Source organism: Anser cygnoides, chromosome 4, assembly GCF_040182565.1.
Source record: "Anser cygnoides isolate HZ-2024a breed goose chromosome 4, Taihu_goose_T2T_genome, whole genome shotgun sequence".
Lineage (NCBI taxonomy): Eukaryota > Metazoa > Chordata > Aves > Anseriformes > Anatidae > Anser > Anser cygnoides.
The window spans coordinates 77,682,498-77,708,283 of record NC_089876.1 but is presented as its reverse complement, the minus strand read 5'-3'; the positions used below and the strand labels follow the sequence as shown (position 1 = coordinate 77,708,283).

The 25,786-nt window shown below is 43.9% G+C and overlaps 2 long non-coding RNA genes across 3 annotated transcripts in view; one reads left to right on the top strand and one right to left on the bottom strand.

Annotated features, from left to right (window-relative positions):
- The window catches only part of LOC136790764 (uncharacterized), a 99,033-nt gene extending 73,869 nt beyond the window's left edge, over positions 1-25,164 (bottom strand). Inside the window, exon 1 of the long non-coding RNA XR_010831301.1 lies at positions 17,331-25,164. This is a non-coding gene — a long non-coding RNA (uncharacterized lncRNA). The remainder of the gene's footprint in view (positions 1-17,330) is intronic.
- LOC136790765 (uncharacterized) lies at positions 1,013-3,616 on the top strand. Of its 2 annotated transcripts, none has more exons than XR_010831302.1 (3): positions 1,013-1,142; positions 1,314-1,408; positions 3,170-3,613. It is a non-coding gene; the product is annotated as an uncharacterized lncRNA (long non-coding RNA). The 2 variants fall into 2 exon arrangements; XR_010831303.1 differs by having other exon boundaries at positions 1,043-1,142; positions 1,233-1,408; positions 3,170-3,616.
- Positions 25,165-25,786: the final 622 nt, after the last annotated feature.

Sequence of the window (25,786 nt, the reverse complement as noted above, 5' to 3'; positions counted from 1 at the left end):
TTTTCCAGATAAATCTAAATTGTTTCATTCATAGCAAATGAAATCAATAATGCTTTTAGCTCTGAGTGCATAATGAGTCCAGCATAATGCTGCACCCCCTGCACATCCGACTCCTTCCGGAGTTCAACAGGAACAAATCCCAAGTGTAAAAGAAGCTGGAGCAGGCCCAGCACAGCCATATAAGTAAATACAGATACACTCGCGGGGACTCCGGGAAGGATGGGGAGCGCAGCAATGTTTTAATGGTTTCTAGTGGACTGCACTGGGTGCCGAAGCAGTCCGAGCCCTTCTGTCTGGCAGAAAGGAAGCAAGCCACTTCACTGGTCACAGTGGCTCCTCCATGCTCTGCTCAATGACACCTGAGCAATGTGGTCACCCTCTGCCTGCTCCCATGCCACCGGCAGAACCCATCAGGCCTCCGAGCTCAAGCAGGCATGGTGCTTCTGAGGCCAGTAATCTGCAACTCAGCCCCATAACAAGTTATTAAAAGATAAAATAGCAGGTTACTACCCAAAAGAGAGTTTTGAGAGGGATGTGAGTATCCACAGACTTCAGAATGTCTTTTCCATCATGGACTTGCAACCTCTCTTACATCTCAACAGCACGAATGAGAAGTAGCCAAAGGAACCTGCCAACAGCAAGGCGCAGTTTTCTCCTGCTGGATTCAAGGAAATTCCTTCAAGGATTTCCCCACAGAAGTGAGAGTTTTCTCCTGCCTGGTAACAAACTAGTGAAGTAAAGGGTTCCTCTCCACCACTAGCCCCTTCAGAAAGAAGCTACCGAAGGCCAGCGCTGAGAAGAGCCCCTCACGCACCACCTTCCAAACCACTAAATGAAGGACAATTTTCACCTTCCTGGCAGAACCAGCCACACAGACCATAAAAAACACTTGCCAAATGCACATTAGCCTATGCCTACATAACAGCTGTGAATTACTGTAGATCAGAGCCTCAGGTATTTGAAAGGCAAGTTTATTGTTTTGTTGGGTTTTGTTTTCTTTTTTTTAAGTTCCATTTTTGTGACAGTTATTTCACCAAGGCAACAGCAACAAGAGCTGCTGTTAAAGAGAGCAATCGGAAGTTTTAAATTAAAAGCAGATCCTTCTTGTTCCCAGAGGAGTCTCTACCTGTGGAAAGATCAAGGTAAGATCTACCCACACATTTGGATCCTAGCCCACTGAAAAAAATCACATTTCCTACTGCCACACCTGTCCATCACTAACTCCAAGCCAGATCCCACAGAGCAACTCCCATCACATAACGGGAAAAGCAGAGGAAAAGAACGGCTCTTCAGTCCTTGGCTTCCTCTTCCAGCCTCCTGCAGGGAGGAAGATCAAGGAACAAAACGTGGCCAAGTTAACAAGTGGAGGATGCGAGGCACTCATTTTTCTGGCTGAGGAGGTAACTTGGTAAGAATTGTTCTATACTCTATTTTTGTTCGCTGTTATTTGTCTTCCCTCTCCTCCCCCTCAAAGCCTTACTGGTAAAGGAATTTAACTTCATTTACAGTGGTGGCAAGAGGAAGTTCTCTGGTATTAGTTAATTTCCAGCATTATGTCCTTCTAATTGAATTTCTGTGCATCTCTGCTTAGTGTTTGGCATATAATTGAAGGAGGCGGTTCATATAGTTCAGCCACCAGCATGAGCCAACCTAATGATTTTCCAGAGCTCACGATAGCAACAAGCAGCTTTCAGACAAATCCTTGAGGTCCTGAAGGAGCTGGAAACACAGCAGGTAGCTTCCATCAGCACGCCCAGCCATGACCGCAGTGTAGTCATAACAAACAGAGCTCCCTGTGGACTGCACCCACTTCAAGATAGCCAGCAGAACTGAGATTTTGTCTTTTTCCAAGAAAAGCTACAATCCAACTGTGATCACAGCAATTCATCCTACAGATTCGGGAAGTCAGAGCTACAGTGCTCCCTCTGGAATAACAGGATTTTCCATCAAGTACAAAGTAGGGAAAAAAGAATACAAAACATTTCTTTGAGTCTGGTACAGCTTTTCCCCAAAATTTCACCTACCTCAGAGCACCGCTTACTGTCTTTTGAGATTCAACTCACTGATGAAGCCCTTGGAGTGTGCCCAGAGCTACTTGCTATTGTGGCTATACCTTAGCAAAAGAATTTATTAAATACGTTTTCCATTGTGCCTAATGGATGGTTAGGAGACAGTGTTTTGAGGAAAACACGCAGATTCTGAAGCCAAGGAGTAAGATGCTGGCAGGAGGTGGTGTGAGCAGGAGGAGGTTTTAATGAGTGTCTTCTATTTCCATTTGAAAGAGTTCTCAGTATTGAGATACACCCACTCAGCCCACAGACTAATCTGTACTTTTAAACACAAGCTTCTTGTTAAACAACAAAAAACAACTCCTCGGCACATTATATATCTTAACGGAACTGTCCTTGATGTGTGATATGAAGGCAAATTTGTTTCCTGTCAGCCTAATGGACTTTCAAGCTGCAGTTTTTCCACTCCTCTTAATGACTTGTTGCAATGGAGATGAGTGCTCTGTGTACAGCAATGCCATCTTCTGGCACAGTTCTTGTGAGAAAGGGATCTTGCTGAATACCATTAAAAGAAAGCTCCTGCTCTGTGAAAATAGGAACTCAGGCTCCACAATAAATCTCGGATTTTCCCCTACATACTGTTGGGCTGTAATTGTTTGAGGAGCTGAAACAAAGAATGAGAATGTGTGTAGGGCTCTGCAGGAACGAACTCACTCAAGTGGTTCTTCAAGGCACACCCAAGTACGCTGATGAGAACGAACGTCACCGCTGACTCCCAAATGCTCCAAGGTGAAGCGGTGTGGCTGCAGCCACAGATGGGTACAAGGGCAATTGTGGGGCAGTGCAGGAACCTGGGAGGAAGAACAAGCAGTCAAACGGAACCAGCTTGGCATACCTCTGGGGAAATGCTTTCTGTATCGGCAAACATTTCACACATCTGATTTTACTTTTGTATTCCAAGCCAGGAGATTTGCATTAAGCAAAGACTGAACACGCGTGCTATTTATACTAAGGAAATAAATAAGGGCTACAAATTCACAGCTTCCGCATAGTTCTAACTCTGACTTTCTCCTGAACCGTCCTATTTGTAATTTGGAGGTACAGAAGACAAGCTTAAAATCAAAGTTCCCAACAAATCTATACTTATGCTTTTTTTCCAGAATCTACAAGGTTCATGTTCCGGTATCTATTGGAGTGCAGATTTCAAAGGATGAACAAGAAAGCCAGATCTACTCCAGAATAACAGCTGAAGGGAAATAACACCTGTATGTTTAGTTACTCTGCCATTTAATACAAGAAAAAAAAACACCCTGAAAATCAGATGTGCTGCAAAGATCTTGCTCAGTAAGATCTTGTTCTTTAAGAAAGCATTACTTCCACATAGTTATGTTTTCATGTATGTTTTATAAAATAAGTGTTTAAAATATGCTAAGAAATGTTTTGGGTTGGCAATTTGTAAGACTTTTGGACACAGCTGAAAGTGTTTTGCTATCATCTCCAGTTTCCTTGGTGTCTTTTATCATCTTCCCTCTCCTTTGTCCCCACTCCCAAACAGCTTTGTTCTCCCCTGCCCTCTCTGTTCTCTTTCTTTTAATTCAAATAGAAGGGGTCTTCCCCAACTTCCCTGTCCCAAAGTTATCTTCTCATGGTTCTTGCTAGTGCTCCAAGTTAAATGCACTTTTTTTTTTTTACAGTTGGCTCCTAAGTAGCACAGCTTTCATTAATGTTTTCAAGTAACCTCTTAACACACGATTGTGCAGAAAAGCTGGAAAAAAATATTTATTTTAGAAGTAAGTTTACCAGTGACTTTATTTTACAAAGGAATTTTGTAAGTTTTGGACAAGTATAAGACTTGTGACAAATACCAGGAAAACTGTTCAGCATGCACTCCAAGTCCTAGATTTCTATCTCATGTCAGTGACCAGACTAACAGCCAGTCCCACCAAAAGCATCATTTTGGAAATCAGTGAAAACCAGACGCTTTCTACATTGTGAAGTCTCAGCTCTCCATGGCAGTGCCAAAAAAGGAAAGAAAAATTTTGAATGTTTCCGTAGGCATGACTATCCTAGGTTCCAAATAGTCACCTACCTGACCCTGACACCAGCTTGGCAAAAGGTCTGACTTTGCAAACAGGAGTTTCTGCAGAATGTAAGCATGCTGATTTCCTCTAAATCCCAAGTCTCACAGTTTGGGTTTCCTACGATGGTGCTCACAAAATTCAAGTTTGTTTTAAGATTAGTTGGAAAGAACACATCATTTTGACAAACAGGGCTGTCTGAACACATCAGCATCTTAACCTGACACGACTCACAAGGCTGTGCCCCAACAGAAAGTACTTCACAATCTGAACCACTAAGCCATTAAAAGGAACCAAGAGGAAGAAATACATAGCTTTGTAGCCACCAGAATTGCTCTAAAAGCTGCCTGAATTATATTCAGGCTACAACGTGAGTTCATCTCAAGTCTTAAGAGAATACATACATGGAAAAACAAAACCAAAACACAAGCAACAGCAAAAAAAAAGTCTGAAATGAATTGTTGTGTCTAGTACAGAGCCAATTCCAAGAAGACGGTTTCCCACAGCAAGTGTATCTGGAGACCCTTGTTCCCAAGTAGATTCCCATTAGACTATGGTCAAGAGTTACAGATTAGGCTCCAGCCTCTCCCACCTCTTTTGCTGAAAACCTCTCTAGTTGCTGCTAATTCCCTTTCAGAAACGCGCTATTTACTCTTTCCCAACATTGAATATTTCAGGATGAACGTGCTTTGATAAGATTCCCTGCTCTTATTCTGACCGAGAGGGGAGAGGTATGGCCTACACAGGCATTTTCCAAAACCGGGTTTGATTTATCTGATAAACTGTTTAAGAGCCAGCCTATCAAAATAGCCAGACAGGCACTTCCAAGAAAACCAGACGATTACTGGAAGCATCTTCAGTTAAATAAAGTTTGTCCTCTGGACACATTTACATAAGCAACCACTGACACTATCCTAATGCGTGGGGTAAATGGAACAAATAGACAGCCACAGCCACTCAAAACACGAAGCTGAATAGCTGACATTACAACTTGTGTTTTTAAGGCTCCCTCAGCCAAGCATCTTGTTAGTTTCTGCCTCTGCGATGGAGAACAGTCCTTCAAATTGCTGCCTGAGACTTAGCACCCACATTGTCAATCACTATGTTTGTGATTGTTTTTTTTTTTTAAAGAGCAGCTAGTTAAACATTCAATTTCTGTAATTCTCAAAGAAAATAGTAAATAGCACAGTTATATGTAGCAAATACACAAAAGCGTTGAAATAAACAATGCCCCAGCAGCGTGACCCATATGAAAACAGTGCTACTGAATGCTTGGAAACCGCGTATTTAGTTTTTCCTTAGTTTTACTACAAGCGAATTACTAGTTTAAAACCTCTGCTGAACCCTTGGTGATTTAGGCATTAACACATACAACATCAAGATAAAAAACGTGTTTTTTTTTTTTAATCTTACACATCCATCTCAAAAGTGGCACATGAAAGCTAATCACGCTTCCAGTAAGACTGTGCATGCCAATGGTAATACACCAGGGCAACTTCTAGAGGCGAGAAGGATGCAAACTGGCGTGCTTGGGAAATAGCACAGCCAAGATGCAGATGTTTGGAAGAGAAAGCTGCATTCCCTCAATAACATACAGCCGTTATTCCCTCAGTGTGAGGCAACAGAAGTCTACCTGCCAGGTTTCTGCAGAATGAGAAAAGAAGTCAGGATCTGGTCTCCAATAGCATTCAAATTGAAAAATTCAAAAATGAATTCAAATACTCATAAAATTAAATAGAGAGAGAGAGAGAGAGAGAGAGAGAGAGAGAGAGAGAGAGAGAGAGAGAGAGAGAGAAAACACACCACTAATTTCAAAAATCTCATTATCTAACGGTTGTCTTATACAGGTTTAGTAGGTTAAACCTTTACTGTAACTTTGCCAGAGCCAGCAAATGAAGACTTCTCTTCCCATAGGGATATCCAACATATGAAAAGGCTTAGGAAATGCAGAACAAATCAAATTAAAAAGCACTTAGGGCCAAATGTAATAATTCTGTAGATCAGTGGCTGAACGTGTTTTTTCCTACTGACTCACCTCTTCAGAGGCGGCCCAGCTATGTGAACAAGCTCACCTCACACATGTGCCTAGGGCTTGGCATGCCACGGAGCGGTTTGCCTAACTATTGTCCTCCTTCTGCAAGGGCAGGGAAAAACACAAGGAGAGCACAGAACAGTCTGTGAAACACGAGCACATTTATGTGCAGGACTTCCAAAATGGGTACACCCTTCAAATATTTGGCTAGTTGAGTTATGACTTTCCTTCTAAACTTTGTGCATCTGGGTAAACACACGACTACTCCCCATCAGGCAGGGGCACCATACGTGACTGATGACACTTCACCTCAAAAAAGAAAAAAAAAAGGTAACTTCTTTTTAAATTGACAGAGATGCCACTCTGCCCGTTAAGAAAACTACACTTGTTGCATCCTCTGTTGTGGGTGAAGCGCACGGACACGGTTTCAGACAATCAACTTGTCTCAACCAAAGCAAAAATTAACCTAACCTGCAAGAGTCAGCCTTTTTTCTGTAACAGTCCATGCTCCTAAAAAAAATCCTCTTTGCTTTGTAGTTATAATGGTTATAAACCAACCCCCTCCCCTCAAGTGCTTAAAGAACGGAGTACTGCCCGCATCCACACAATTCGAGGACTCAGGTGGCACACAGAGCTTTCCAACAGCTCTCTTTAAGGTGACAGAAGTTTAGTGCGATTTTTTCTCCTCAATGTCCCTCATCGTAGCTGCACGCAGCTCAAGACCCTCTCTCACCCAAAACACTGTGGTTTTCCACACGCATCCCCCATGGAGACATGCAGCAGGTCAAATTCCATCCGTCTTGCTTCAGCTCAGCTAAAGAGCAACTCCGTATGTGCATCTGTGATGGATTTATAGCTTTACTGCCCAGCCAAAGGGAAATAAAAATGCACATGCTGATATCGGAGGCTACTGCCCGCTGCACATTTAGTTATTACTGGGGGAGAAGTAAGTAACAAGTTAGTCTGCAAGCCTTTTGAGCATTGCAACCATTATTTAAAATCAAAAGTCAATGTTACTTGTCACTTCTTAACACATCTATTGCCAGCACATACTTCTATTTGAGTCAAAGTTTAATCAAGTTATTTTCTAACATTAATTGTTGTAAAGATAAGGTATGAATATGAGGTATCATTCTTTCATTCTATTGTATGTACTCATGCAGAAACAGCTTGTTTATAGCTGCCGATTTTTTTTTTCCCCAAATACATGCAAAGTTGTAAAAAGTTTAAAAGTGAGGGGGCAGCACAGGGTTGAAAATTGCATTTACTTTTTCTTTTAATATATACTACCAGAGTAAAGAATCTGGAGAATAACACAGAAAATGACAAAGAACAGAGTTTAATTACAGTGAAACACTATACTGGGAATATTAAATTAAAATAGTACTGTTGTAGTCCTCGCTGCTAGTTCCATTCTGTCCAAGGTTATTTTGTGTACAGCCATTTCCCAAAAGCTTTGGGTCAGCTCCACAAGCAATACCTCCCCTACCCGCTAGAATACAGCCTGAATTGCCTTAAGCTGATGTGGGTCTCTGATGACTCCCCGAACACCACACCTGCTCCAACACTTAAACAGATTCAAAAATCGCTCGAGCAATTTGGTGCCTCTGCAATTAGAAGCCCACAAACGAAGCCTAATACTGATTGCATCACGAGATGTACAATTAACCCGCTGCAAAGATAAATTTGGATTCCAGGCAGAGGTTCACTTCCCTTCTTCAACAGGCATTTAGCATCACACCTGCTGAGGCAGGTGGCTCAGTGCAGGCTGCTGCAAATAACTTGGGGCCAGGGGAACTTCCCAGAGCAGTGAGCATTGACCGCAGCCATGACAGCGACCACAGCCTTGCCTTCAGCACCGCGAGGGGCAGTTGCTCAGGTGGATCCCTACACACCCCAAGTAAGCCAGGCTTATAGATCACTGCCTGCCATTAATTTTATCCCCCTCCAAACTAAAATTCTTTCTGGACTGTAATTAAAGCATTAGCCAGGATCGTTTGTTTTGCTGAGAGGTTTCCAGTTTTGAATCTGAACCACTGATGACCTTATATAAGTGATCAGTTCCTCTTAGGCACAGAATTTCTTAAGTGTACAGAAATCTACAGAAAAGCATAAAATATCTTCCAGAGCACTCATAATTCAGAGATGAGTTTCACTCAAGTCAGTGTTTCCTTTGTGTGCAAGACCATCTCTGAGCATGTCTTCAATGATCCCCTTCCGCAGGGACATAAGGCATATTTTGGGGCATAATCCTGAAATAAGAACTCCTGAAGTGGGGCACAATCACCAAACTTTCAGGATGCTTGGCCAAATGCTCAGAAAAGCCTAGGTAACACAGGCTGCAGTTAGCTCCAGAAGTGCTTTGGGCACCTTTACAGCTGGCACAGGAGTAGATATCTGAAGCACTTCACATTAACCCATGAGGTCAAAGGGTTTGATTTAAGCAAAGCTCCCATTTGTCTTTCCCTTCTGTACTCAAATAAATCTGTGGAGTATTTCCATGGGCTTCTTTAGCAGCAAGCACCAGCTCAGTTGGTGCAAAAGTGCTGACATGATGCCTCTCGCTGCTGCACCTCCCTCCAGCCCCAGAAACATTCCCATACACTGGCATCCAAGCTGTGCCTATCTGTCCAGATGTACTCCAAAATATTCTGCTTAGACTCAGAAGAACGAAGATCCCCATCTTTCCTCACCCCTTCTTTTCAACCGCTTTAGTCACCACTGTAAAGTTTCCCCATTTTTACAGCCTCACAGCAAAGTAAAGAAGCTTTAGTCTTAACGCACATTTTAGCATACACAATGTGCATCTAGATGCAAGAATTCTTTCACTTTTGGCAGAATATAAGCCTCAGAGCAGACATTTAATTGCAATCAAGGTCTAAATTGCATCCCCAGGTAAGGTTGTACAGGTTTCCCGTGTACATATGGTGTACAGAACTGACACTAAGAGCCCTGTGTTCTGCAGCTATGTTAGAATGTCAGGAGTATTTCTCCAAATGCACACTGATTTCTATATGCATATTTATGTTCTTCTAAATTTGACACTTAAATTGCATAAAAATGATTATTTTAATTATATGTTAAATGGGCTTTGAGTGAAAAACATAGTAATTAACATGATTAAAATGCGATAGAAACATCGCCTTTTATAGTTATTCCTGGCTGACACTGGGGCTGAAGTACAAAAAAAGCCGACGGCTCTGCAATCGTAATCTATGTTACCATGGTAAGTGTTCTGCCATACATAATCCTGTCTTCCTACAAACAAAGACCAAAAATATATATCTGTGTCATCTCCAGAGGAGAAGATTTAATTTTCCATTCCTCTATCAAAGTTTCTGAAAACACATTTATCTTTGTAACTGCATTTAGGCCAGAATTATTTAATGACAACTACAGTTGATGTTAAAGAAGAGTTAGGAGTTTAAGACAAAGATTCAAGAAACCACACAGTAAAATTTTTATTGTCATCGATTTCACAACACTTCACTTCTTTACTTTTTTGCTCTAATCCTTTTAACTTTCTACAATAGGAAAATAAAATTGTCTTTGCAACCAGTCTTAAGCCAATATTTTCCAACTTTTTTTTTCTTCCAGATAAGCATATCATCATGTGCTGTTACAGCTAGTTCACGAGAAAAGTCTAGAGGGTTCACTGCAGTTTCTTCATGAAGTACAATCTCTCTGGTACACATGCTTCCTATTAGATCTTTAAAGAATATGCACTACCAAAGCAAAAGAAAAGACTTCATAAAAAAATTCTGCATATACACATACAAACCTGAGAAATTCCACTTGACACCCATCTGTATTAAAGACAAAATGAATATTCTCTAACAGATTCAGCTTACATCAAGACGCATTTTGCAATGTAAGCTCAAGCCATTTACTCTGTATAACCAAGGACAGTTAATTCCACGAGTCGATCTGAACTAGCGAGTACTAACACCACGTTCCTTACACAGACCCAAAATCTGCTGCCCTGAAGCGTGCGCTGATTTTGTGACCTCATAAGAAACACAGACTAATAAAATATTAAGCTGTAACTGAAACTAAGGTGACCAGCTGTCCTCCACTCCTTGTTAAATAGCCACAGTGCCGGGTAGGTAATTGCTGCATGTTCTGGGGTTTGTTTGTCATAGCAATAGCGTTGTAGCAACCTGAGGATTCAGCCTGGAGCTTCTTTTTACAGTACAAGGCATTTCTCGTGTTCAAAATAGATAGATCATAATTAGTGTCAGAGTCATCAGGCCATCCTATTATTAATCTCCAAAAATCCTATTATGCTGTTGCTCAGCATTTTTTTTTCTATAACAGAAATGAATTTTTAAGTCTAAAAAAATTTTGGAAAAAAAAAAATCAAGGATGCAATACACCAAAACTGTCATGGAGAACTTACGGGGAAGAGGCATATATGCTATATTACTGCTGCCCGTGGGTGATGCAACAGCAAAGCTCCACGTCAAAAGCCCCAGCAGGCACTAATCCAATTAAAGCTCAATGGGACAATGGGCAGAGTAGAAGCTGGCAACCTCTCCTGCTTCCAACTGCAGCAAAGGACTGATCCTCCAAAGAGTTACCACGATCCTACGTTAGCAAAACTCGAAGAGGCAAGCCAGCTGCCCTTCGCAGACGCAGAGGCTAACTTTAGGTAAAGGTCTCGGCTCACACCCCCCCAGATACGGGCACCGCAAGCGGCAGGCTGACAGGTGCACAGCTTACCAGCCTACGTTTGGTCACACTGAAGGCTGCGGCAGGTCACATTACACACAACCAGAGCCTCCTACCCCCACGCACCACCACCCTTGTAGATGCAAAGGTTACTTATTTATTTATTTCAGAGAGTGCTATTAGGGATAAGAGGGACCTCAGTTTCATCAAGCGCAGCTAATAATGCAAAGCCTTGACAGGGATTTCTCATACTTTTGAATCCATCGCTACATCTGGCTGACACCTGAAAAGAAGACTAGAAAGCCACAAAGCCAAGCCCAGGCAGCAAGCGAGCCTTCGCTGGTTGAACCACAGCGCGCTGAATGACCTGTGGGGGAAATAAAGCGGCACACGGCATTCTGGGCTGCCTGGTGGGATGTGCCACCGCACCCAGGTAACCCAAAGAGCCCAAGGACCCCATCAAAAGCACACGCTAAGAGACAGACACCTCCTTCCCCACCTCAAGGACTCCCGAGCCTTCCAGCTGGAGTACTCTTGCAGAGCCCTCCAGAAGATGCTACGAGCAAGGTCAAAAATCTGGCGAGGTGAAGGCCATCAGCCTATGCTATACGATAGCATAGTTCAGGCACAGGTGCCAAGACCAGGAACAAATAAATTAGCTGCCGGGAGCAGTATTGGTCTGGGTGATAAGAGGTTATCACCCATTAGCACATGCTGAGCAAGCTATTTCATTCTACAAAAATAGAGTATCGATTGATTTTCTATGGTGCCTGAACATCGACTTACCAAGTCTTAAGAACACATCCAAAACTTGTCAGACAAAATACTTCTATATAGATTTCATCCACATTTGCTTCACTAAATATAGATTTTCTTCTTAGGGCTGAACAAACTGAAGGGGAACTAGCAGCCACTGGAAAAAACAGCAGTTTTGCAGAAGTACTTCTAGGTAAGCGTCTGTACTCAGCTCTTCTTGTTCATCACTTGCTCTGACTTACCCAACTGCCATTGTAAGAACTGTAACACTTCCCCCTTTTACATTTTTGGGGTCACAGAAACTTAAGATCCTCTGTTTTTCTCCATTTGCATCCTTAGAACTTCATAATTACTATAGAAGAATTCCCAGAAGTCAAGGCTATTAGTTTTTGTTTGTTTGCTTTAAACCAACCCCAATTCTGGACAGCAATGGAAAAACCTTCCATACTCAAGAATAAGTCATTGGCTATTCCAGGAATTTGTGGACCTTCTCTAAATTTTAAGAGCCTTAATTTCCAAGATGGGTAATTAACTTGTAGTCAATTTATTACTGTTTATTGCAATCAAAAGCACAAAGCAAAAAGTTCAAAGTATAAAAAAAACTACTGATTCAGCAAGCAACCCATTGTGACAGATAATACAAAGCAAGAGTTTGCTGAACATAAGTTTTCCCCTTTAATGGTAAGATCACACACGTAACAGCTGAGCATATTCCTGCAGTGAACCAAACAACGAGCACTCGCAGCAGGAATCTGGACTCTTGCTCTAAAGGTCTTCCTAAATTCATATACAAACAAACGCATAAGAAAGTCTCACCTGGCAACTCGAACAGACTACTCCAAAGCTTCCAGCATTGGAATTACACTTTGCTGAGGTAAGGTTTCGACCCAGCAGGGGCAGATGGAAGAGCCTATTTCCCATTACTTCTAGCACATTACAGCCCTCAGGAGCAGCCCATTTTGCTTTCAGTGGAGCCTGCAGAATGTTTTGCTAACACACACTCACTTAGGGGGGTAAAAATAGGACTGCAATGATATCTTTCCATCAATTATTGTCACCTGGAAAATCATGTGTGCTCCTGCTCCCTGGTGAGTGACCAAGTTAGAAAAAGCTCAGACCAGGAAGAGGAGAGTCAGCCCTAGCTTCAGGTTTTCAAGTGTGCACTGATGTCATTTGTACCAAAGAGTCCTAAAAGTGCTGGGACATCCGCCTCATGAAGTGCCAGCCAGCCAGCAGACAGTAGAGAGCACATACCAAGGCAGCAGTGAACCCAGCAATAACTCAAGGTAGAGCACTTCCAGTATAAGTCTGACTGCTACAGAAATAATGCTCATAAGCAGCCTCATTAAAGGCCAGGCTCAGATTCAATAAGCTATTTATATGAAATCCAAGACTAAATTATTAGTGACATGATCTAGAACTAAAAATCCCCAAAGTTCACAGTGCTACAGGAGACGGACACGTGGCACGTGACGCCCCTGTCTGCTGTCCCAGGCAAACCAACAGGCTTTGGCTTCTGTGCACTGACCAGCTGCTGCTCGCGGCAGGAACTAAAATATCATCTTGAATCGAGGCCAGGATATTAGCAGCTAGCCGGAGCAAGTTCAAGTTCCCAGAAGGTTCTTGCACAGTCACGAGAGGATCCTCCTCATGTCAGAGTCCTGCCCCTCTCTCTGCCAGCTTCAGTGCCAGCCATGCGTCCACACAGGGCACACGTAAGAGGGAGCCGCAGCCACAGCCACCCACAGCTGCTGGAACGAAACCGGCATTCCTGAGAGCAGCAGCAGCAGCAGCTGAGGGTCACAGATGACCAAGTGCTGGCAGCCATTCCACAGCAGGAGGAAGAGGGAAAGCTAGATTTTTAGAGAGATAAAATAATAAACAGAAACATCTCAGAGGACCCGTGGAGCTGTAGCGCACTAAATAGCGCACAGAAGATTCTTCAGAAGAGTTTTGGTTGCGTGAGCTCAAGGCCAGCTACTACTAAGACGCATAAAAAAAATAAAGTTTCTTCAGAGTTCATTTTCTTCTCTTGGAGGTGGGTGGGGGGGGTGGAAGGCAGAGTGTTGAGTGGGAGGCATTTTTAAACCAACAAGTTTGGGTGCACAGGAGTTATGAAATGGAAATTGCCCTCAGCTGAGTACAAGGATATAGTTAGGTACGTATTCTGGACTTTTAAAAAACAATGAATAAAAAAGAAACTGCAACATTTAGGAAGCTTACACGAGAAGATGAATTAAGCCTGGACACCCTCGATCTTTTCAGAAGTAGGCTCAAAGCAATACTTCACCATTAGACCTAACATAAGCGACAACATCATTCACAGCACAGATTTATTAGTTGAATCCACCCACCCTCCCACCCTCTTTGAATGCCCTGAACACATTCCCATCTATTGGATGCTCGGTAACAACCCACAAGATAAACATTTTCCAACTGGACACACAGCTTAAGTCAAGACGTCTCACACCTTTTACTGCCTTTCACGTATGCTTTGATATTTTGTCACATCAATCTGTGCCACACATCCCACAGAGACATGTTACTCAAGACAGTCACACAAACACATTCGTGCACCACGTTAACATTTAACTTGCCTTGCAAAGAACAATCACCATAGAGATCAAATGCTTTGTCATTTAGTCTATTATGAAATAAGTCTACCACTTATATGCAAGTCATGACCTTTAAGGCCTTTAGAATAAGCAACACTGAACATAATGCCTGATGCAAGGATTTCAGCAGAACTAACTGGGCATCTGAAAACAACAAAATATTAAAGGCAATGAAGAACAGCATCGTAGTTATGTCACCAGCAGGTCAGCACAGAAACCCATTGCCTCCATGGCAGGAGATGTGTGAGCTCTGCAAGAGGACAGTCACCCTTTGTATTCTTCCTCCCTGGAGGCATCATCTTAACACACCCAGAGTACCTCAACAAATAAAGCAATTTATAAATAAAGCTTAGATTAAGAAAGGGATGCATCTCTTTAAATTTCTTACCACTTTTCAGAAACCACAAGCCTTAAAACCAAGAACATTCCATAACTTCTGAAAATTTGCCTTGGTTATCTATGGTTATCAACACCATTGAAAGAGAACTCCTGAAAGTGGGAGGTCAGTAGCCTGATCTGCTGTAGCTGCCATTTTATATACATCACTGAGTTGAATATGAAGAGCTAATAAGGCAAACACTTTTCCAAAATGCTTTGCAGGGGTTTTAGATGAATGAATCCTTGTTGTATAAACAAGGATTCCTTTAATATAGGGAGTCTCAAGTAACTGCCCCATTACATATTGTACTCTTAGTACTCTATAGAAGCAATAGAGCTCTGCAGAAAAAAAAAAAAACAAAATACTTAAAAACTAGACAACCAAAAAAAACTACAATGTACAGCACAATCATTTGCTGTCTCTGCTTGTAAGTACTATGCAGTCCCACAGCTCAATGCAGCCTTTTTTTTTCATGTATATCACAGCTGAAATTCCCCACAACTTGACTAGAGCTTTAACTCAATTCAATCTAGAAATGCAGAGCACTTGCACATAAGTAGTATCAGCAGCTATTTCACAGACCAAGAGAAAATAGATACAAACGTTGTTCTAGGATACTATTAGTCAACTTACCAGAAGCACCTTTATAAAAACAGTATTCCCCAAAGCTCCTAGGGTTTTAATTTTGAGTTCTGAGGCAGGGGAAGAGTAGAGTGTGACTCTGACATGGTTGCCATAATCTCATTAGCAAAGCCAACATACTGCTGCTGTTGCCTGTCTACTGCGGATGTAGTAACCAGTAGCTGAGATTGCATGTGCAGTGAATTATCAGAATGTCAGGACATTAAGCACTGCAAATTAATCATACTACTTTAAAATTATGATCAGAAAAGGAGTATTTTTTGTTGAAGTGAGAGAGAACTTTCACATCATAACTCATTTTTGGTTCTGAAAATTCTGCAGCATTGCACATTTAACCCATTTTCTATAAAGTATTACTTCTGACACTTTCAGTACAAAAGCTCTCTGACAGAAACCTTAGCAGACCACTTCAGCCAGATGCCCACTTACATCATTCAAAGAAAAAAAAAAAAGCCTTCATGTCAACAATGGATTCCCAATACAACTTGTTCCCCCCCACAAGTTCATAATACTACAGAGTAATGAACAGCAGTTTCTAACTCCTCCCCACTACCCCAGTCTTTGTTTTTTGTTTTTTTTTTTTTTTTTTAATGCAACTGAAGAGTGCATATTGTGGTTATATCTTGAAGCCCACACCCTGCTAAGTAAGAGAGTTGATTCTAAATTCCCAGCTTACTCACTACCCCAGTGAGGACAGTAACACGTTTAAACAAGAGAAATGAAAAGGAAGAGGGAGAAAAAAAAAAAAAGGACATATGAGAGCAGAACATATTGTGTTTAGTTAAGCGTCTTCCCCACTCAGACAGTCAGTTCTTTATTGATTGTTAACTAGGAAGCTACTCAAGTCCATTTGCCAATTACTGTTTTTAAACACAGAAAAGATTTCTCTCTATAGAAGCATGTACCAACAGATGGACAGGAGGCCCAACTAGAGTACTCTAATCACCAGCAAAGCATATTCTCCATTCAAGGAGCATGATCTCAGCGACTATAGATTGAGATAGACACCTTAGAGCAAACTCAGATACCAAGATTATTTCCCTGTTGCTCTATTATCAGCCTTTTCATTCATCACGCCACACAGCGTTATCACGTGCAGGGATACATCACAAGGTGGCACGATAGCAGAACGGTGACTCAATTCAAGTGGAGCTGTTGTGGTTTCTGGCAGGAATGCCGTCTAAAGGCAGCCTGACGGTGCCCAGGGAAGGCTGTATGGCTGCTTGCAGCGTGGATAGCAGCAGCTCCAAGGAAGATGCATAAGTCCCCTGCCCCAAGGCTGTCTAGAGCACACCCACACAGAGACAACCAGAAACTGGCACAGCTTCGGAGACTGCCCTAGAACAGGTTCCTGTGGCAGTGCCACCCAAGTCCTTTCAACATCAAATCCAGAATCCCCCAAGAAGGCAGTCTCACAACAATTACTTCGTAACAAATCTGAAATACGATGTGTTCACCATGACTTTGATATTCTACACTAAATGTTACTATTAGTTTACAAAAATCTACTCTTGGTAGGGCACAGAGATAGACGGATTAAGAGCCCCAGGTCACGCTTCCATGAGGCACACATCATGCGTAGCACAGAAGGGCTTACAAGGAGGCCATTTGTTTGACTTCTACATTCTAGTTGTTACACAGCACTATTCCTTCAATATTTAACTGCCAGCTTATCGAGCAAATCCTCCTGGAAACACAAGGCACGCAGAAGCAGCCTTTTCTAGAGCACGCTGTAGAAAACATTAGTTTGAACTCCTGCCCCTGCACAGCCCAACTAGAAGGAGCAGGCTAGGAAAATAGCAGGAGCGCTATGAGAAGACTCCAGACCCCCCTCAGCAAGGACAGTCCCCATGGGCTCCCCTCACATTCAAAACCTAACACAGACAGCTAAAACTCAGCCTCCCGTAAAACCACCACACACAAGTCTTATAAGCAAGGGAAATCTCCAGAAGAAAACCAAGTTTCTCTCAAATGCTCTCCTCTTCTCATTAGATATATACGCATAAGTAAGCAAGCACACAGAGAAACTTCAGAAATCAAAGCAGAATAACTCTGATACCAACACATCCCTTAAGCAGTTACATCGAAAGGAATATAAACCACTACCTCTGTGATTGTTCACCAGCAACAAGCTTAAAACAGCCTCACCCTTGGTGATGATAAAGCTCTGCTGAGGTAACGCAAACTTCTTCGAAGTATTCTCCTACGGGCTGCTTCTAGCACCTTCTCGGTGACTGCCCAATAAGTGACCAGCTGGGTGAGTTACAGGATCTGAGTGCAACGGTCCTGCTTCAAAATTAGCACCAGCTGCCTGTATTATCATTGCCCTTAAGCGGGCTCCTTGGCTGGAGCCATAACACAGATGTGCCCACAAGACTGCTAGCAGGTGTGAGGGCTGAGGCACCGGGCTAAGCCAACAAAAAGAGTAGTAAAAGACTGATAAGTTTAAGGAAATCCTTTCCCTGAGACTTCAGGAGGGATAATTCTCCTCACAGTTAACTGTTCTCCTGCAGGATCACTAGTCTCTCCTCACACCCCTAAATGCCGCCAAGGCCTACCCAGCCAGCCTTCACATCCAGCCAGGGTCTCCAGCCCCTCAGCCCAGGCCCAGGACCGTCTCCCCCCAGGGGTGCCTTGCCCTGGAAGCCCTCTCTCAGTGTCTCTGTCTATCTGGCTGTGCTTCACTCGCTTTGCTTGTCAAGTGAAAAACTGCAGTGTGGCTAAGCAGCAAGCGGCCTTCGGCTCTGGTGCTCCAGCTTTGTGTCCCAGCCCCAGTAGGCCTGCAGCCAGGCACCTCGGGGGGTCTCCAACAGGATGTTTTGCTCATTTAATAAATACGAACTCTTTCAATTTTACTTTTATATGCCCAGGAGCAAGCCACAATACTTGAACAACAACTTACCTATTTTCCTTCCCACCTGACTTAGATATCCCCTGATACTACACATACATGATAGCACCTGACAGTATTTACTGAATTAACTTAGGCTGGGAATATATTTAATACTCATTGACAGAACCTGTGCTTGGACTAAATTTACTTTTTCAGCTCTTCCACGCTCTTCCATAAACTAAGAAAAGATCAGACTGGAACAGGAATGGATTTGAACGCTTTAATTCTTCCCTTTCCAGCAAGCTAAAAATGCTAGCTCAGGCTAAACTGGTTTTCATGACAGTGATAAATCTTTGTACTTGGTTTCTGCATAAATTGGGACCATTCATTGTAGTTCCCTCACTCCAGAGTCTCCTATATGATCAAAAGGATTTATTAATACTACTAATTTTGGGGATTTCAGAGCGCTTCTTTGACTAAAATTAATCAATCTGCAGTCATGGTATCTCATAGGCTCTACTTTGCAGCTATCGTATGTCATGAAAACAGAACTAAATATAAAGCATTTGCTGTAATTTTGCATATAGAAGATTTTTATCATGGAGAATTTTTGCCACATTTTAAAAAAAACCTCCAGTATCTCTGTTGCCTGCCTCAAGACTCAATTGTGTTCAGGTGACTGAAGCACAAATGCTGAGCTGAACTGTAAGCAGCAGACTAACCTTCCAGCTACTTTTACTTTTGGAAAGTATCCCTCTTAGCCTTTATCTACACCATCAGCTTTAGGCAGTGCCAGGAATTAGTGTGGTTGTACTTCCCATCCATCCTCCCTGGTATGTGCTTTGTGTGCAATCCGTTGCAACATACCCTTTCGAAGCATCATCATTTGTGATTCCTTAACTGACTGCTACAGAAAGCAAGCATTTAAAAATAACTCATCTCCCTTATGTACATGCTCTTCTCCTTCAGGGATTAGATAATCTTCATGCAGTCCAACCATATGCCAAGGCCCAGCCCCTAGGTAACAGGAAAAATTTGCAGGGGTGAAAACCTGGAGCCAGAGCTGTACCTTTAATTTCTGCTTGCAAATTCCCTTCATGTTTGGCTGGGAAGCAAGCTTTCAAAAATTACTGTTTCCCTTTTTTTGATTGTGGGCGTTAAGAAAATAAAAAAATTGGCAGTGTGGCAGAAATATGTTTGTTATCCTACAGTGTGTTATCATATATTGCAATTCCATTTCCAGGATCACTTAAGCCATTTTCTCCAGAGACTGAATCAGTGTAAAGGACAGACATGGAAGGGGACAGAATTAACACTGCACAGTCCTTAATTCTATTAGCTTGTAACTACTGAGTGTTCGACTTTGCAACCTAAATAACATTGCAGTATAGTAATTTTTGTATGTAATCTAGACACATGTAGTCATTTATGCACTAACCATAATTACGTTTTCTTACATTAGCCTATATCTATTATGTAACGGGTTTATTATGCGTTATGTTTCATCATTTAAAATTAGTGAGAAGCCATTTTCTAGTACATTTTTTCCTTTGATATGGCATCTAGAGTTCACAGAAATAAATATGTTCATTTTGGTAGCTGTTCTCTTTACTCGGTGTTGTGATGCCTAAGCAAGCATTTCACTATGCTGGTTTTCAAGTCTTCCAACTTTTGAACAAATGACTTCTAATCCTTAATAGTAGCAGAAGGTAAGATTAAAAATAAGTTGGAATCAAATTAAAGTTCAAAGAATCCTTGATAATGGGGAATTCAAACCAATCTAATTTTTGAAATTATGGAACTAGGCTCCACGCCAGCAAAGAGGTGAAGGGAAATGACATAATATTCAAGGCAAAGCTACAATGAGGGTGGGCTGGTAGGAGCATCAACCTAAACCAGCCATGGAAGAGAAGCTTCAGGTATCCTCAAATGCCACTGTTAGTAGGGGACAATGAATGTCCTGCAGCAGGAAAACCCTGGGGAATGGGGTAAAGGGCACTGGGCTAGAAAAGGCAGCACCCGAACACTCCAAGTAGTATGTAAGTATAAGTAGTATGAATGGTATAGAAGATCACCTCTACCACTGCAGTGGCATACAAGTTTTTAGGAAGGTTAGCTTTTTTCTCCTTCACAAGAGCAAAATATAATAAAGGGACAGGAGAGTTGCAGGGAGAAACTCCTTGAGAAAAGAAAGGAAAAAGAAAACCAGTTCATGCAGTCCCCCACACCAACTGGTAATGCTCCCGATAACAGATTTTTGTCAACCCCTAGGTGGAGACCTTATACTGATCAGACCACATCTGTCAGATTTCAGGTAACCTGCCAGGCTGCGAAGCGGTGTCATTTCAGCACAGAGATGCTCTGCTGCTGCTTCTGCATCCAAGAGTCATGTTTGGCACAGCACACGAGGCCAGACACACTTCTTATTTTCACCAGCCTCACCCACGTCTGGCTCTCCCAGTGTAGTACCGAGGTACTGGGTAAAATCTGAAGATCTCGTATTCCCCTCTCTTGAGCATTCAAGCGAATTTCTTGCTCTCACTGATTTGCAGTACAGGATGATTTTGCCACGGAGAAACAGAATGACAGCTCTGCTCTGCATCCTCCCACGTCCACGGCAGCACTCTTTGCCTGAACACCATGGTGGATCCTCTGTCTCCAAGTTTTGGTTCTCACTCCAGGATGAGTTTGGCACCTGTAAATGCTTACATCCTTTGAACATTTTTGGATTGCCAAATACATCCAGCCATATTTGGGAAAAGGAGGGCTTGTATGGGAAGAAAGAGGACTTCCATTTCCAGGCATTACTTTACAGACAGTTCTTTTCCCAAAAGAGAATTATAAGGAATAAAGGGATTTCAGGGGATCAATAAAGGCATTGCATTGGGAAAATTACCATGTTACTGCTATATATTGCTTGACAATAAGCAATTTAGACTGAAATGAGATAAATCACAATAAAAGACACTCCTTCACCTTTTCTTTTAATACCAAACAATGCATTAAGGTCAGTGATCTATTCATTCATACTCAGAGGCACAACAGGATAGCAGTACCTAGGTGCCATGGCAGGTAACACAGGTGGGACATGTACAGCAGGAGATCTGGTCTTCAAAAAAGGCCACCAAAACAGTCTGAGGGTTACTTACTGCAGTGGGAAACCCAGTTTCATTCTCTTACGCCAAACAAGGCAGAAAATGAGTTTACAGATTAGTGTCTCACAGTCCAGGCAAGATGGACTTTTTAAAGCACTTTTCTCCATTTCACAAAAAAAGTTGGAAAGTTTGTCCTGATGTGGGGCAACAGAGTAACCCAAACCTTCACAAAACCGCAAAATTGCTTCTTGCCTAGATCCACCATTGATTTTATTTCTCTTGCTGACATGTTGTTCTTTCTAAGATATCTGTATGGTGAACTGTTTGCACAATACAATATATTTGGGTATCTCTACCTCGCATTTTTTCACTTTCTGCTTTAGAATGCAGCCAAGTCACTGGACACAATTCAGTCCTTCAAGGCATCTACAGCATTAGTGAGAGGATCTTCTGTTTCTTGTAGTAAAGGTGTTGGATTCTTCATTAAATCACAAAAACAGTATTGTTTAATGCAGTACTCACAAGCTCTAGTATTGTCGGCCTGTTCTCCTTTAGCAATATATATACTCAGCTCAAATCCGAAGTACTAAACAACCTTAGTTTTATGTTACCCTGTAAACAGAAGAATTATTACTGTACATATTTTCTGATAACAAGCTAGGTAGCTTGCACTTTGAACTGATTAAAAATATTTCCTAGGAAACAGAAAACAGTAAAAGTGTTTTTTGTTGTTGTTGTTGTTTTTAACACCAGTTTGCTTTATTTTAATCACAGAAACACTTAGATAAAATCTTAGCTCCAAATAGGATTCCCTGGTGATACATTTGTGGTGGCTGAGGAGGGCAGTCTGTGGCAGTTCTGGGGTCCAAGCACTGGAAGAGCTTCCACAGAGTCTGGAAGAAGGGACCTGTCTGCCAAATGGGCAAGGGGAGACACATAAAAGGGTTAATTTAATCACATCCAAGTGACAACATCAGCCCAAAATCCCAGTCTTCCTCTTCAGTATTACTTTTGTTGTTTTGTTTCTTCTACAGTCCGTGTGTTCTGATGCAAGATACTTTATACTTGGTTTTCAAATGTTGTATTTATTAATATGGTTGTATTTTTTAATGTGAGGACAAGCGTTTAAATTTTCTTCTGACAACAGAATTAAAGCCTTGGCAACCAGAAAGAAAAAAAGTGGAAATAACTCATGTGATGACTAATGAGAGAAACAACATACATTCTACTCCAAACACTGCGCTCTCCAATGATGTAATTTACACCGTGTTTGCTCCTTTTGTTCAGTACGTTCCTAAGCTTTACATAATAAATTTCACTAGTATCTGACTGCAATGTTTGACTCAGCAAGGTGTACTTTAAGCACAGTCTACCTGCTACAACTCATGTGTTTAAGTTCCTGCTAAAACAGGCTCACCAGCTCACAGATGCAAATAGTGGCCTCAGTTCTGTAAGCATCCCCACATGTATCTTTAACACAAAGGTGAGATTCAAAGGTCTCTTAAATTGATTGAGAGACATAGCAGAAACTCCCCAAATATAACTTGAGCTCAAACAACATCTTCGATGGCTTTTGATATCAATCTGAAAAACAGGAGTGGCTTCAAGGACTGTTGGTAGACAGTAGGAATTCAGCATGCTGTTGATTTCAGTTTTCATTAGGGACTGTTTTGGCAACTGCACCTGGACAGAATAATGCCAGGACAATGGCTTCAAGCACATGTAGTCACCCCGCTTTTGTTTCGTAGTCTCCCAGTCCTACTCCCCCTCCCTCCTGAGGGTGCAACAGATGTTTGGTGTAGTTGGAAGTTGGTAGTGATGTATAGAAAAATTGATTGGCTTTAGCTAGTGTTGCATTCCTTACCTTGGTCTCGAGTGGCTTTGTTTATTTATTCATGTACTTTTAAATTCCTGTGAAGGTCATCCAATAAGTCCTATGTATGTTGTCTTATTGAAGAGTAGAAATTCAGCTAAAGACCAAAGCCTATTACAGCCATAGTTCTGAAACATGACTGCTGAGTGATTTCTTTCTAAACGCAATTAACAATAATGCTAAATATATAGTGGACAACATGCATAGGATGATAGTAAAACAGTTTAATAAGTCAAATTTTTCCATGAGTGATTTCCACGTACTAATTTGGGATATTACATTGTCACTTCATTCTGCGTAAAATGAATGTCATGAAAAGACAATCCATAATGCTAGAAATTGCCAGAGTGGAGAGCAGAAACCATCCCACTTAGCTTGTTTCTGACCGCTCACACCACGACTGCCGGATCACCTCTCTGAGGGCCCAGCTTTCTGTGGGCTGCAAGGCGCATGCAAGGCGTGCCGCTGTCCCCCTGCACATCTTTTTTCCATACTGCCTTCTCCATAAAGCCAACTGTCCTCACGTTTGAAATGACCCCGATGAAAGCAGCTGGTTGGTCTAGCAGGGCTTCACTTCCTTCATCTTCATCAGCAGTGAGTGGCAAGCGCTCGTTAATAATCTCTATTGACAGTGATAACCTCTCGCTGCCAAAATAGGTCACTGGAAGCCCGGTGTTTCCCCTGCTCCTAATGATCTGGAGCTGTCTGGAGAGCAGAGGGTTTGAGATGGGTGGGATCACGGCAGGAAGCGAGCCGTCACCGAGTGTCCCGGTCACTGCCTGGCGTGATACCATGGACCTGCGTCCAGTAAACGTGCGGAATAAACCTATGTGCCGACAAAATGCAGCTTTCATGAGGATGCCCGGTGCATGGGGCTTCTTCATGGCCAGGCCTTTCTCTGCTCACTACCTGCAACTGCTTTTTGTCCCCCAGTGCTTATTATCTCTCCTGCTGGTACCGCTGGTTGCTCTGAGGAAAGTTTGCCAACGGACAGGAGAGAGCCTCATTCATTTATCTCTCTCCTAATGCCAAGCTAGATGCTAAAATCAGGACACTTTTTTCCTCCAGTTCCCAGCTGGGGAGGGATGAGCAAGTGCCAAAATACTTGGGGGCAAGGGAGGGAGACTGTCCTCCTGGTATTTCCAGCCGGGACCAGCCGTGCCTTGAAAACTCATGCCAAAGCCATTTTGCTCCAGTTACCCAGCTCAAGCTTCCAGCGTGCAACGGGGCTGACAAGTTCGGATCGTTGCCCAAACTTCCCGACACCCGTCCGAACGCCGAAGCCCTGCATTTCCTCATGAGCAGCACTGCCAGCTTCTCAGCGAACGATGAAGAAACGAAAAGAACGGGGTGGAATTTATATTTGGATTTATGTTCGGTACATACGTAGTATGCTAATCTGATTACTCACCGGGAATCCTCCTTTGCAACAGCTTTTTATTCATTAATCCTAGCACGACAGCACGAAAACCTTAGCACAAGAGAGCAAATCGAATGCCAAGGCACCGTCCCCACGCTCCTACTGCTCGCACGGCCAAGGTGAGGCTGGGTGCTGGCGGGGCACGGCCACCAGCACCCCGGCAGCCCTGGGGACAGCGAGCCAGGTGCGGGTGTCACGCAGCGCCCGCAGCCGGCTCCGCGACTCGAAATGTAAATTAATGCAGCAGCGCTGCAACCGCACGCCCCCTGCTCGCGAGGGGGTCGGAGCAAGGGGAAGAGCGTTGGGTGCGGGAGCTGCGTTGGGTGCGGGAGCTGGCGAATTGGTGCATTACACCGATTACGGCTTTATTCGTGCGTTTGGGGACGCTCTGCTCCAGCAGGGACGCACCACGAAGGACACCTCAGCACCACTGCTGCTCGCGACCACCTTACACGCATGTGGGTGCGCTCTACCCCATCCTAAGGCAAATCTGGGGGGCGATCTGGCTTTTTTCGTGATTAGCTTTTTTATTGACAGGAGAGACCAGCAGAGAACAAACGGAGGGGCACCGACATGCGGGGACCTCCCTCAGGGCACCCGCTGCGGGGTCCCCCCCTCAGGGCAGCCATTACGGGGTCTCCCCTCAGGGCAGCCATTACGGGGTCCCCCCTCAGCACAGCCGCTGCCACCCCCTCAGGGCAGCCGCTACCGCCCCCCCCAGCCCTCAGGGCAGCCGTTAGGGGCCGTTCCCCGCCGCCCTCGCCCCCCGCCCCGCGCACCCACCTGGCGAAGGCGCGGCGGGCCGGCGGGGGGCGAGGTGCCGCCTCCCGGCGCGGGGGGCGCGGGGGCGGCCATCTTCTCGCCCCGCGGCTCCTTCCCGCCGGCGCCCGCCTCTCCTCAGCCCCGCGGGCGGCGGCTGCTCCCCGCGGCCGCCACCATGCCCCGGGGGGCTCCCGCCGCCGCGGGGGGGTGACCTTGCCGGGGACTTCGCCGCTGGCTCCGGGCTCGCCGCCCGCCTGGTCCCCGCGGGGATGCGGGAGGGAGCGGGTGGGTGCCGCGGGGGGAGAGCGGCGGGCGGGCGGGCGGCGCGGCGGGGTGCCCGCAGCCGGCGGCGGGCGCGGAGGAGGAGGAGGTGGAGGAGGAGGAGAAGGAGGAGGAGGAGGAGGAGGAGGAGGAGGCCGGGCTGCCGATGAGATCACGGACAGCTCCGAGACACACGGCCGGCGCCGGGCGGGGAGGACCCGCCTCGCAGCCCCGCGGGCACACGGCCACCCGGCACCCCCCTCAAGGCGAGCGCTTCAGTGCCACAGGGTTCCTGTGGTGGCACAGGGCACCCCGTCAGAGCTCCCAGTTCTGCTCCAAGCCTTAAAATACGCCAATAAA